The sequence below is a fragment of the Heterodontus francisci genome, chromosome 1 (assembly GCF_036365525.1).
Source record: "Heterodontus francisci isolate sHetFra1 chromosome 1, sHetFra1.hap1, whole genome shotgun sequence".
Classification (NCBI taxonomy): Eukaryota; Metazoa; Chordata; class Chondrichthyes; order Heterodontiformes; family Heterodontidae; genus Heterodontus; species Heterodontus francisci.
Genome location: NC_090371.1, coordinates 20,766,043 through 20,780,255, shown reverse-complemented (window position 1 = coordinate 20,780,255; position 14,213 = coordinate 20,766,043). Strand labels below are relative to the sequence as shown.

General features: G+C 43.9%; 1 protein-coding gene across 2 annotated transcripts in view; it reads left to right on the top strand.

The window, feature by feature from the left end:
* LOC137368229 (dedicator of cytokinesis protein 2-like) overlaps positions 1-14,213 on the top strand; it is a 1,222,644-nt gene that overhangs the window by 1,144,904 nt on the left and 63,527 nt on the right. The window lies entirely within an intron of this gene.

Below are 14,213 nucleotides of genomic sequence, written 5' to 3'. Positions count from 1 at the left end.
TGCCCATCCCTAATTGCCCTTGAGAAGGTGGTGGTGAGCTGCCTTCTTGAACCGCTGCAGTCCAACTGGTGTAAATACACCCATAGTGCTGTTAGGGAAGGAGTTCCAGGATTTTGAGCAGCGACAGTGAAGAAACGGCAATATATTTCCAAGTCAGGTTGGTGTGTGACTTGGAGGGGAGTTTTCATTTGGTGGTATTCTCGTGCATCTGCTACCCTTGTCCTTCTAAGTGGAAGAGGTCGCAGGATTGGAAGGTGCTTTCGAAGGAGCCTTGGCGAGTTGCTGCAGTGCATCTTTTGATGGTACACACTGCTTCCATTGTGCATTGGTGGTAGAGGGAGTGAATGTTGAAGGTGGTGGATGCGTTGCCAATCAAGTGGGCTGCTTTGTCCTGGATGGTGTCAAGCTTCTTGAGTGCTGTTTGAGCTGCACCAATCCAGGCAAGTAGAGAGTATTTACACATCGGACTTGTGCCTTTGGTTAGTCAGGCGGAGGTGAGTTGCTCGCCACAGAATTCCCTGCCTCTGACCTGCTGTTGTAGTCACAGCATTTATGTGGCTGGTCCAGTTAAGTTTCCAGTCAATGGTAAGCCACAGAATGTTGATAGTGGGGGCTTCAGCGACGGTAATGCCATTGAATGTCAAGGGTAAATGGTTGGATTCTCTCTTGTTGCAGATGGTCATTGCCTGGCACTTGTGTGGTACGAATGTTACTTGCCACTTATCAGTTCAAGCCTGAATGTTGTCCAGGTCTTGCTGCATGCAGGCCCAGACTGCTTCAGTATCTGAGGAATCGCGAAAGGTATTAAACACTGTGCAATTAACAGCGAACATCCCCACTTCTGACCTCATGATGGAAGGAAGATTATTGATGAATCAGCTGAAGATGGTTGAGCCTAGGACACTACCCTGAGGAACTCCTGCAGTGATGTCCTGGGCCTGAGATTATTAGCCTCCAACAACCACAACCATCTTCTTTTGTGCTGGGAATGACACCAACCAGTGAACTCTTGATTCCCATTGCCTTTAGCTTTGTTAGGGCTCCTTCATGCCACACTCGGTCAAATGCTGCCTTGATGTCAAGGTCAGTCGCTCTCACCTCACCTCTGGAGTTCAGCTCCTTTGTCCATGTTTAGACCAAGGCTGTAGTGAGGTTTGGAGTCAAGTGGCCCTGGTGGAACCCAAACTGAGCATCAGTGAGCAGGTTCTTGCTGAGTAAGTGCTGTTTGATAGCACTGTCCATCACCTTCCCATCACTTTGCTGATGATCGAGAGTAGACTGATGGGGCAGTAATTAGCCGAATTGGATTTGTCCTGCTTTTTGTGGACAGGACATACCGAGGCAATTTTCCACATTGTCGGGTAGATGCCAGTATTGTAGCTGTAATAGAACAGCATGGCTAGGGGCGCAGCTAGTTCTGGAGCACAAGTCTTCAGTACTAGCTGACATAGTGTCAGGCTCTGAGTCTTTGCAGTATCCAGTGCCTTCAGTCATTTCTTGATATCACGCGGAGTGAATCAAACTGGCTGAAGACTGGCATCTGTGATGCTGGGGTCTTCAGGAGGAGGCCGAGATGGATCATCCACTCAGTACTTCTGGCTGAAGATTGTTGCAAATGCTTCAGTCTTATCTTTTACACCGATGTGCTGGGCTCCCCCATCATTGAGGATGGGGATATTTGTGGAGCCACCTCCTCCAGTCAGTTGTTTAATTGTCCACCACCATTCACGGCTGGATGTGGCAGGACTGCAGAGCTTAGATCTGATCATAGAACATAGAACATAGAACAGTACAGCACAGTACAGGCCCTTCGGCCCACGATGTTGTGCCGAACCTTTAACTTACTCTAAGATCAAACTAACTACCTACCCTTCATTCTACTATCATCCATGTACCTATCCAAGAGTCACTTAAATGCCCCTAATGTATCTGCTTCTACTACCACCGCTGGCAGCACATTCCACGCACCCACCACTCTCTGTGTAAAGAATCTACCTCTGACATCTCCCCGAAATCTTCCTCCAATCACCTTAAAATTATACCCCCTGGTGATAGCCCTTTCCACCCTGGGAAAAAGTCTCTGACTATCCACTCTATCTATGCCTCTCATCATCTTGTACCCCTCTATCAAGTCACCTCTCATCCTTCTTCGCTCCAATGAGAAAAGCCCTAGCTCCCTCAATCTTTCTTCGTAGGACATGCCCTCCAGTCCAGGCAGCATCCTGGTAAATCTCCTCTGCACCCTCTCTAAAGCTTCCACATCCTTCCTATAATGAGGCGACCAGAACTGAACATAATATTCCAAGTGTGGTCGAACCAGGGCCTTATAGAGCTGCAGCATAACCTCGCGGCTCTTAAACTCAATCCCCCTGTTAATGAAAGCCAACACACCATACGCCTTCTTAACAACCCTATCAACTTGGGTGGCAACTTTGAGCGATCTATGGACATGGACCCCAAGATCCCTCTGTTCCTCCACACTACCAAGAATCCTGTCTTTAAGCCTGTATTCCGCATTCAAATTTGACCTTCCAAAATGAATCACTTCACACTTTTCCAGGTTGAGCTCCATCTGCCACCTCTCAGCCCAGCTCTGCATCCTGTCAATGTCCCGTTGCAACCTACAACAGCCTTCCACACTATCCACAACTCCAGCAACCTTCGTGTCATCGGCAAACTTGCTAACCCAGCCTTCCACTTCCTCATCCAAGTCATTTATAAAAATCACAAAGAGCAGAGGTCCCAGAACAGATCCTTGTGGAACACCACTGGTCACCAAGCTCCATGCTGAACACTTTTCATCTACTACCTGCTGCTTCTGGTTTAGCATGTAAATGGTCCTGTGTTGTAGCTTCACCAGGTTGACACCTCATTTATTTGTACACCTGGTGCTGCTCCTGGCATGGTCTCCTACACCCCTCATTGAGCCAGTGTTGATCTCCTGGTTTGATGGTAATGGTAGAGTGAGGGATATGCCGGACCATGAGATTACAGATTATATCCAAAACTACAACTTCTCATGAAGGAATTTGAACTCACTAACATACTGGTTGCTTGTCAAAATCATGAGGGGCCTGGACAGATTAGATAGCAAGAAACTGGCAGTAGGATTGAGAACAAGAGGACACCAATTTAAGTGAATGGCAAAACAACCTACAGGAGGAATGACTTTTTTCTGCAGCAAGTGGTTAGGATCTGGAATGCACTGCTTGAGAGTGTGGTGGAGGTAGATTCAATTGAGGCCTTCAAAAGAAAATTCGATAATTATCTAAGAGCAAAAATTTGCAGGGCTACGGGGAAAAAGAGGGGGAGTGGTGAGTTGCATTTGCAGAGAGCGGGCACAGACACAATGGGCCGAATGGACTCCTTCTGTGCTGTAACCATTCTATGATTTTACATGCACGTACACACACATAGATCGCACACACAGATCACACACACAAATCACACACTGATCACATACTCATCTCATACATAGAGATCAGACACACATCTCCCACACATTTCTCACACGCACACACATTCTGACACCTCATACACACACTTACACCGACACCACATGCACAAATCAGGCATATATCAGATTTCATACGCACGCACACATACACACTTACATACCACACACACACACAATCACTTCTCCAGCAGATCTCAAGGATATCTGTCCCCTCTCACTATGAAATGGAAGCTGACCCAGCAACTGTCTACTCACGTTCCCTCAACCACTGTGTCCAGAGAACACATAACACAAGCTCAGCCTCGAACCTAATTCAAAATCCATCCAGTCTGTCAAAGCCAATTGGCATCCATTTGCTGTGAATGTTAAAAGCAAACATCAGGTTAATCAAGATATAATATGAGAACTGTGTTTGGACTTTTCCATAAGACTAATAAAGGGAGATTGCTTCAATTGGTAGTTGTTTGAAACCAGTATGTGTTTGAAAATATAATCCACCAAGAGTGCGTATCAGCTTTTATTTGAGAGATGTAGTCAGATTGGTGAGTCATTGCACCCAGTTTTACAATATTTTTGAAAGTGTAATTTTTGTGAATCTAAGTACGTCGACCAGAGGGCTGATGACACTGAGGGCTAATTTGAAGGTCAGGTATAACATTCATTGGATGCTGTCTCAGCTTTGCCCCCCTCCTCCCCAATGCTCTGTAATGTGCCTTAGTGGCAGTCTCAGAAGTACTGCATCATTGCTCTCTTCCACTTCCCACACCAGTCACCCCAAGGCCACCCTGTGTGAGTAGCTCTGAATTAGAACTTATATACACATACCTGAGGGGGTCGACGAGGAACTGCCCAGAGTATTTTCCCCCTTATTGTTCGTTTGCCACTCCCTGGAGATTTTGTGTCTGGAGGGGGTGGGGATGGGTGTTAGGGGGAGGAGTGTGGAGGGATGGGTGGAGGGAGGAAGGAAGTGTTTAGTCATGGTGTTCCGGTCATCATGGTGCGGGGTAACTGGTCTTCTCCTGTCTGTCAATTTTGTATGTTCATAACTAGTAGACTCCTCGCAGGGCTCCCTGTCTCTTCGGTTCACAGACGTCTGCTAATCCAAAACTCTGCAGACTCTGCTCTCTCATACCAAATCGCACATGCCCATGCCCTGCCTCCTTGTCCTTGACAAGTGCCAGTGGAATTTTGGGCCCAGCCAAATGACTTCAAAGCTTTCAAAGATAGAAAGAAAAAATTTGTATTTATATAGCGCCTTCCATCACCTCAGGATGGCACAAAGCACTTTGGACTCAATAAGTACTTTTAAAGTGTAGTCATTATTATAATGTAGGGAAGCAAGGCAGCCAAACAGTTTGCCTTGTTCCCATTGCTGTGAAAAGCAATGCCTTTAATTTCACTCCCCTACTCATATCCTAGTATTGTTTTAAATGTGTCTTTTCCAAGTATATTCTCTTTTGAAAGCTATTATAGATTCTTCCTTCTAAGTGTCCATTCTCCATATATCAACATAGAAGATCAGCATTATGTAGGTACATAGGAACAGGAGTAGGCCATTCAGCCCCTCAAACTCATGCTCATGCTCAATCTGTACCTCAACTCCATTTTATCCGCATCAACTCAATAGCCCTTGACACACATTATTCAAACAAGAGCCCAACAAATATTTATATGACAGAAAAATAATGAAAAAATTGTATATAGATCTGTAATTGCTTGATCTATTAAAATGGTGAAATGAACGTGCTTAATGATGTGCTTGTTGTAATGAGACAGGTAAATTTGAATTTGTAAAGCCTTTAAAATTTTGGGCTTTTGAAATTCATTCTAGTCTCCAGAAACAATTTAATTTGTTTACAATCATGCAGTAACATTGAGGGACAGAAATATCAGTATTGAGTTTATACCAGTCAGATTTGGAAAAAGACATTGTTAAAGAGATCCAGACAATTTAAATCAGGAGAACCATAATTGGATTAAAGTTTCTCTGTCTCTCTCTCTCTCAGGATTTTGAATGAAATAAGTATTGAGTAGTCTCAATACAGTGCTACTGAACCTGTAAGTGTGATGGACCTGAATTAACATCAGTGGAGATACAGTCAGTAACACAGGGCGCTGGGGTTAGGGGTTACTGAGTGACAATGTGAGGTAGCTGGATTAACATCAGTAGAGATACAGTCAGTAACACAGGGCGCTGGGGGGAGAGTGGTTACTGAGTGACACTGTGAAGTAGCTGGATTAACATCAGTAGAGATACAGTCAGTAACACAGGGTGCTGGGGAAAGGGGTTACTGAGTGACACTGTGAAGTAGCTGGATTAACATCAGTAGAGATACAGTCAGTAACACAGGGTGCTGGGGAAAGGGGTTACTGAGTGACAATGTGAGGGTGCTGGATTAACATCAGTAGAGATACAGTCAGTAACACAGGGTGCTGGGGGGAGAGTGGTTACTGAGTGACACTGTGAAGTAGCTGGATTAACATTAGTAGAGATACAGTCAGTAACACAGGGCGCTGGGGGGAGAGTGCTTACTGAGTGACACTGTGAAGTAGCTGGATTAACATCAGTAGAGATACAGTCAGTAACACAGGGCGCTGGGGGGAGAGTGGTTACTGAGTGACACTGTGAAGTAGCTGGGTTAACATCAGTAGAGATACAGTCAGTAACACAGGGTGCTGGGGGGAGAGTGCTTACTGAGTGACACTGTGAAGTAGCTGGATTAACATCAGTAGAGATACAGTCAGTAACACAAGGCGCTGGGGGGAGAGTGGTTACTGAGTGACACTGTGAAGTAGCTGGATTAACATCAGTAGAGATACAGTCAGTAGCACAGGGTGCTGGCTGGGTGGAAGTTGTGAATAATGCCTATGAAAACTCAATAGGTCAATGATGACTAATTACTATGTTAGTTCGCTACCCTTAGTTACCTTTGGGTTTTAACATGGAAGGTTTACTTGAAATTGTTCAATTCCTTAGTGAGATTACTGGAATTGGAATATGTCCTTTGTTAATCAAATTGTAGATATCAGCTAACTCCCTCAGTACTGCACTGGAGAAGCCAGCCTGGATTTTGTAGTCAAGCCTCAAAGGATCGACATGGTAAAACTCGCTGCCTAAGACTAATGCCATCGCTTTCAGCACCCAACATAAACTCAACAACAACTTGCATTTATGTAGCAGCTTGAAGATAGTAATATATCCTAAGATGCTTCACAGGAATGTTATCAAACATAATTTGACTCCCAGCCACATAAGAAGATCTTAGGACAAATACTTATTTAAAGATGTAGGTGTTAAGGAGCATCCTAAAGGAGGAAAGAGAGGTAGAGAGGCAGAGAGATTTAAGGAGGGAATTCTGGAGCTTAGGGACTAGGTAGTTGAAGGCATCGCCACCAGTGGTGGCGTGATTAAAATCAATGATGGACAAGAGGCCAGAATTGGAGAAGTGCAGATACCTCGGAGGGTTGTGGGGCTTGAAGAGATAATAGAGACAGGGTGGGGCAAGCCCATAAAGGCACTTGAAACAAGGATGAGAATTTAAAAAATCTTGTCCTTGACCACTCCCTAAGACTGAGTAAAACCATGATCATTCTTGGCAATATGGACTGAACATCAACCGTGTTACGTCTCAGGCTAAAATGAATCACACTTGAAATCACAGTTTTAACTTTACCAAAGATTTAACAAGTGTTTTATTAAAGACTTCTGTAAAGTTCTGTTCACTGGTATCACGACAGCAGCATAAGCTTATCTGACCCCCAGGTCAGGCGTTTTCCCCAAACCACAAAGCTACTTTCAGTTTCCCTTCCAAATACCATATATTCTCTAATTCTCAAACCCCCACATGCAATCATGACATTCCTCCCTGATCAGATCAAAACAGGTCCATGATTTTTGAACATAATCACTACACATAATCTTCATATCATTTTGGTTGTCTCCTCTTGCACTGTTGTCTTCCTGTTGATTCAGGAACTCTGGTCACCATGTCACGATTAGGAAATGTCATTGGCCCCTCTGGAACTGATGTTTCTCCCTCTGGGTAACAAGCTGTCAGCAGGCCAATAGCATCACTGGCTTGGACATCTGAATTGCTGCATGTCAGCTTCACCTCAGCTCCTACATCTGGTTCATCTGCTGCTGTGTCTTTGTCACCATGATACTTCTTAACGCACGTAGAATTTCTGTCATACAGTGCTCCTTCTGGTGACTGCACAGTTACACTGTTTCCTTCTTGGTAGTAACAGTATACAGCTTGGGATAATATTGTATATCCATCTTACTCGGACTCTCCCGTCTCAGCACTATTTCATCACCTGGCATCACATCAGACTGTCTAGCTCTCCTTCTGTGGTCCACATAAAACTTTGCAGCACCCTTTTTCTCAGCCTCATGATCTCAAACCTCAAAATCAACTCTAATGTCCCTCAGCTCTCGTATCTTGGTGCTTATTTTGCTTCCAAAAACAGCTCAGCTGGGCTCTTTCCCATCATTGTGTGTGTAGTTGCTCTATACATGGCCACATATGACAACAACACCCCCTTCCAGTCTTTACCCTCAGCCTTAGCAATCCTCATCTGTTACTCTAAGGATTGGTTTTGTCTTTCCACTTCCCCGTTTGCCTGTAGCCATTTAGGTGTTATTGTGTGATGATGAATTCCTGTGACTTGCATGTAATCTGCAAAGGTCTGTGAAATCAATTGTGGCCCATTGTTTGAATTCAGAGTGACTGGTAGACCATGCCATGCAAATATTTCAGTCAATGCAAAAACTGTTTTCTCTGCCATTGTAGACTTCATTACCACATACTCATAATAACGACTGTAACAGTCAATCACCACTAGTATGGACTCTCCTGATGAAAATGGATCTAAGAAGTCAACTGCTACATCATCCCATGGTCCAGTCGGTAACAGTGTGCTGTGTACTGGTTATAGTGGATTGGGTGTACTGACAAGTTGACACATATGACATGTTTTGACAAACTGTTCCTCATCTTTCTCCATCCCTGGCCACCATATTTTGGTTTGTATGTTTTGCTTAGTACCAACCACTCCCAAGTGACCCTCATGAGCTAGCATCACCAGTCTAGGCTTAAGTATTTGTGGAACTATAGGTCTGTTACCTCTAAGAATACACTTCCCAGTTGTGCACAGTTCATCTTATATAACAATGTATGCTCAGAATGGGCAAATCTCCCAATTTTCAGTTTGGATTCTCTGTCTAATGTCATTCCATTCTGGATCTTTGGCTGACTTTCTTCCAATCTCTCTAGTTGTCATTACTCTGGGTGTAACATGAACTGCCACAAACTGCACGAATGATTCAGCTTCCTTCTCTAGTGAAGATCTATGTGTTTGTCCTTCAACTGACTTGATAATGTCTTGGTCAACCAGTTTCTTAATCTTTGACTCAACTTTCCCTCTCCAAAAGCTGTTCTGCCTACAGGCTGAGCTACAGGATTCACATTCTCGTCAATTGTTAATCTCACTTGGCGGTTGTACAACTCCCCAATTCCTTGAAACACTGATCCAAACTCCTCTCGAAGCTCCACATAGTATTTCACAGAATTCACTTTCAATCCAATGTATAGCACCCCCAGGGCTTGGGCAGTTTCTCTACTCAGAAGAGGCTCCCCAGCCTCCTCAATCACTACAAATTCTGCCTCTACACTCTGATCTCCAGCTCTTGCACTCGCAGTGAAACATCCAACAGTCTGAAGTGGGGTTTTAGATGTATGAAGATAAAGCTTTTTGACACATTTTTGAGATGTACACTTGATTCTCTTCGTCTTCAGTTCCTCCCACAGTGCTCTGCTGTTGACATTACTGTCACTGCCTGAATCTACAATAATGCTCACTTCAACACCCCCAACAATCACTGGAACTTTCTCATGGTTGCTTCCATGGACAGAAAACATGTATCCACAATTGCTATTCATGTCCTCACTCTCTGCACCTTCAACTCATCTCACAGTTGTACTACATACATCTCTCTTTCCTTTACATGATTTGTCAGGCTTTCCAATCTGTTCAGCTTTGCTTCTGCACTTCTTGGCAAAATGGTCTCTGACCCTACATATTTTACAGATCTTTCCCTGGGCAGGGCAGCATTGATCTTTTCTATGGTGCCACAATTTACCATATCTGAAACACTCAGATTTTTGCTGTTTACATTTACGCGTACCTGGATTCCATTGTGTCACTTGATTAACCTCAGATTTTGTCGTGCCGATGGCGGAAGTGGGACCAAGTTTCATTCTGTGAATTTGTCCATCCACTACTTCCAATGCAGCTGCTACCTTCAAACTGTCACCTCTGCTTCCCAGCATCCTATGCCTCAACTTATCCAACTTGCAATGTTGGACCACCTGATCCATTATCTGGTTATTCAGATCCGTCGCAACATAATTGCATCAATCTGACGCCTGCCTCAAACGAGTCACAAATTGGGCTACTGTTTCCCCCTCTTTCTGTCTCATTTGGTTAAAAACATGTCTTTGGAATGTGGCATTTGGCGTCACCACATAATGGTCCTTCAAAGCTTTCACTGCACATTCGGAATCTGCCTTTTCTCCCGTGTCAGGCAAAGTCTCCCTCATCGGCGCACCTACAATGAACAGCAATAAGGCCCATTGCTGTGCTTTCTGCACCTCTGTCGCCCCATCCAAAAACAAACTGTGACTGTCAGTATATGCTTCAAACTCCCCCAGCCACGCTTTCCATCAGATCAAACAGCTCAATTCTCCGGACTGCAGACATATCAGCTCCATCAAATGCCATGACACAATCTTAAATATCTCCAAATTTACCTCTATTGTTTTTCTGTATAATCCTCATCACCAATGTCACATCTCAGGCTGATGTGAATCACACTTGAAATCACAGCTTTAACTTTAACAAAGATTTAACAAGTGTTTTATTCAAGACTTCTTGTTGAGTTCTGTTCACTGTTCTCACTACAGCAGCATAAGCTTATCTGACCTCACAACAGCCCCAGGTCAGGCATTTTCCCCAAACCGCAAAGCTACTTTCAGTTTCCCTTCCAAGTACCATATATTCTCTAATACCCAAGCTCACACATACAATCATGACAAACCTCACCATCCTTTCCACCACCAAGACTGCATATCTCTACCCCTACATCATTGCCCACCTCTGTTCTACTGCCCCAGAATCCCCTCTCACCTCCAAGATTGATTACTTTAATGTTCTCCTTGCTGCTTTTCTCTGTCCAACCGCCATAAACCTCATCTTTAAATCAGTCCATAGCCTCGGTCCTCCCCATCTATGCAACCTCAACAAACTTCCCAAGCCATTTAGTCCACTAATTCTGCCCTCTTGTGTTACCTCCCACCTGCCCACACCTTTTCCCCGCAATTAATAGTAGAACCTTCGGTCACCTCAGCCCTACTCTCTGGAATCTTCTCCCTAAATCCCTCTGCTTCTTCTCTGTCCTACCTGACAAGTGTCTTAAAATCCATCTTTTCAATTAAACCCTCAGTCACTTCTCTTTTCCCACGGTTCAGCTGCTGCTCACTATACCATTGCTTTGTAAAGTACCTTGGGAAATCTTGTACATCAAAGAGAGAAAGACCTTCATTTATACAGTGCCTGTCTTGACCTCAGGATGTCATAAAGCGTTTTACAGCCAATGAAGTCCTTTTTTGAAGTGTAGCCACTGTTGTAATAAAGGACATGCAGGAGCCAAATTGCACACAGCAAGGTCACACAAACAGCAATGAGATAATGATCTGGGTTTTTTTTTAGTGTTGTTGATTGAGGGATAAATATTAGCCAGGACACTGGGGAGAACTCCCCTGCACTTCCTTAACATAGTGTTGTGGGATCTTTTATGTTCATTTAAGAAGGCAGACGGTGCCCAGGTTTTGTGCTGGTGTATGACTTGAATTCACAACCTCTGACTCAGAGGTGCAAGTGCTACCAACTGAGCCACTGACATTAAAAGTGCTATATAAATATAAGCTGGTGTTTTTAAGTGGTCCAGATGGGAACATTCATCCTTTAAAAGATCCAGATGATAAGATTTCCTTTTTAAGGGCGCCTAATTATGAGATTGCCGTCTAGAAGTTTCCTCCACTTGAGACTCCTTCTTCAGTTGCAAAATTGTTAGTGGTAGAATGAAAATGTAAAGTGTTCGAATAGAAGGACAGATGTTATCTCCTGGGTCCCATTTCTTCCCTTAAGGTATGGCGAAGCAGCACCAGTTCATGCTTTGAAAAGTCTTGAACATAATTAAGAAACCAAAGGATAATAATTACATCAGGTATTAAGAAATTTCTGTGCACATTACAAATTTGCATAAAGAATCGGCCTGAAAAAAAGCAAGGAGAGCTGAAGCAGTAGGGAAGAGCATGAATAATAGCAGCACTCGCACCAGATCTCAAGAGACAGTCAATGGGTCAACTAGTGATTCCAAATGAGCAGCATCAGTATGCATTTAATGTAGAAAGTGTGCCAATGCATTTCACATTCAAATAAGCAATGGCTTTTCTTCCTGCTCCTGCACTGCTACCTCTGGTGACCCCAGGGTCTATCCTTGGCCCACTCTTTTTTCTCATCTACATGCTGACCCTCGGTAATATCATCCAAAAACATGATCGCCTATACTCTGATGACGCCCAGCTTTTTTAAAATTTATTTTAGAGATACAGCACTGAAACAGGCCCTTCGGCCCACCGAGTCTGTGCCGACCAACAACCACCCATTTATACTAACCCTACAGTACTCCTATATTCCCTACCACCTACCTACACTAGGGGCAATTTACAACAGCCAATTTACCTGTCACCTGCAAGTCTTTGGCGGTGGGAGGAAACCAGAGCACCCGGCGAAAACCCACGCGGGCACAGGGAGAACTTGCAAACTCCACACAGGCAGTACCCAGAATCGAACCCGGGTCCCTGGAGCTGTGAGGCTGCGGTGCTAACCACTGCGCCACTGTGCCGCCCATGCGCCACCTCACCATCACCTCTCTCAACTCTTCCACTGTTTCTAAATTTAAGATTACTTGTCCGACATCCAGTACTAGATGAGCAGACCTTTCCTCCAATTATATATTGGGAACACTGAAGCCATTGTCTTCAGTCCTCACACAAAACTCTGTTCCCAGCCATTGACTCCATCCCTCTCCTTAACCAGACTGTTTCAAACCTCGGTGTTGTATTTGACCAGAAGATGAACTTCTGATCATATATTTGTGCCATTGCTAAGACCATTTGTTTCCACCTCCTCAACATCACCTGACTGTGTGCCTACCACAGTTGATCTGCTGCTGAAACCCTCATCTGTGCCCCTGTTACCTCTAGATTTGACTATTCCAATGTACTCCTGACTGGCCTCCCACATACTACCCCCCATATACTTGAGGTCATCCAACATTCTGCTGCCCGTGTCCTTACTTGCACCAGGTCCCGTTCTCCTCTCGTCCCATGCTTGCTGCTCTATATTGGCTCTTGCTTTTGCAATGCCTTGATTTTAAAATCTCATCCTTGTTTTAAATCCCTCCATGGCCTCGCCCCTCCCTATCTCTGTAATCTTCTCCAGTCCCACAACCCTTCGAGATATCTGAGCTTTTCTAATTCAGCATCCCCAATTTTAATCACTCCACTGTTGGTGGCCATGCTCTCAGCTGCCGAGGTCTTAAGGACTGGATTAACACCTGGCTAGGAATGGCACTGCATTATAAATACTGATAGAGATGATCAAATACTGCTTGAAATCATGGAGATATCATTATTCAGGAAGGCAGCTGAACAAATATGAGCAACATGGTATGTAAGGAAATGCAGGTATTTATTTTACAGGGACAGTCATGTACTTTACAGACTCTTTCAAGGTGATTTAATGGGTTGAGGTAGAGTCCATGTTACAGTACAAGTTGCACTTTGCACATAGTTAATTGGCCAAGCAGCCTTTGTACCTTCCACCCTCTTTAATGTACTTACCGCACCTCTGCACCCCACAGTGCACAGTTGTACCAAAGTATCATTTGGCAAATGACTGTTTCCCTTTAAAGATATTGGATCTGGTGTTGTTATCAATAAGATCTTGCTCAGTTTTACGAAGTAATTAATTATCCAACTTATATTGTGAGAGCTATGTCAGAACAGTTATGTTTCATCATATAAACCAATTAACATTGATTCCTTTAATGTACTGTAGAACTGGTAATAATGTTACTGATGATATATGATTGTGACTTATAGTGTTTTCCTTTCTAATTACACTGTTGCTTCACTTGTGACAAAAATATATATAGCTTGGTGCTAAAGGGAATGGAAGCATTGAGACTCTCCCACAGATAAGCTAAAAATGAGCAGCACAGAAAGATGGTCCCACATTCTTAATGGTTCACATTAGTGAACAGTTAGAAATTCAAGAGTTAATCAAACACGTGTTTAAAGTAAAAGCAAAATACTGCGGATGCTGGAAATCTGAAATAAAAACAAGAAATGCTGGAACCACTCAGCAGGTCTGGCAGCATCTGTGAAAAGAGAAGCAGAGTTAACGTTTCGGGTCAGTGACCCTTCATCGGAACTTGTTAAAAGTAAGTGTTTGGCAAATTTGTAGAGTTGTTTTGAAGTGGCCAATTGCTGTGGTGTGCCTTGGTTTTCAGAAGACATTGATTAAGAAGTGCTGGGAGAGGCTTGATATAAAGATTTGGGCATATAGTGTAAGAGGAAATGTAATGGTGGGGGATGGTGTGTTGGTGGAATGGAACATTGGTTGATGG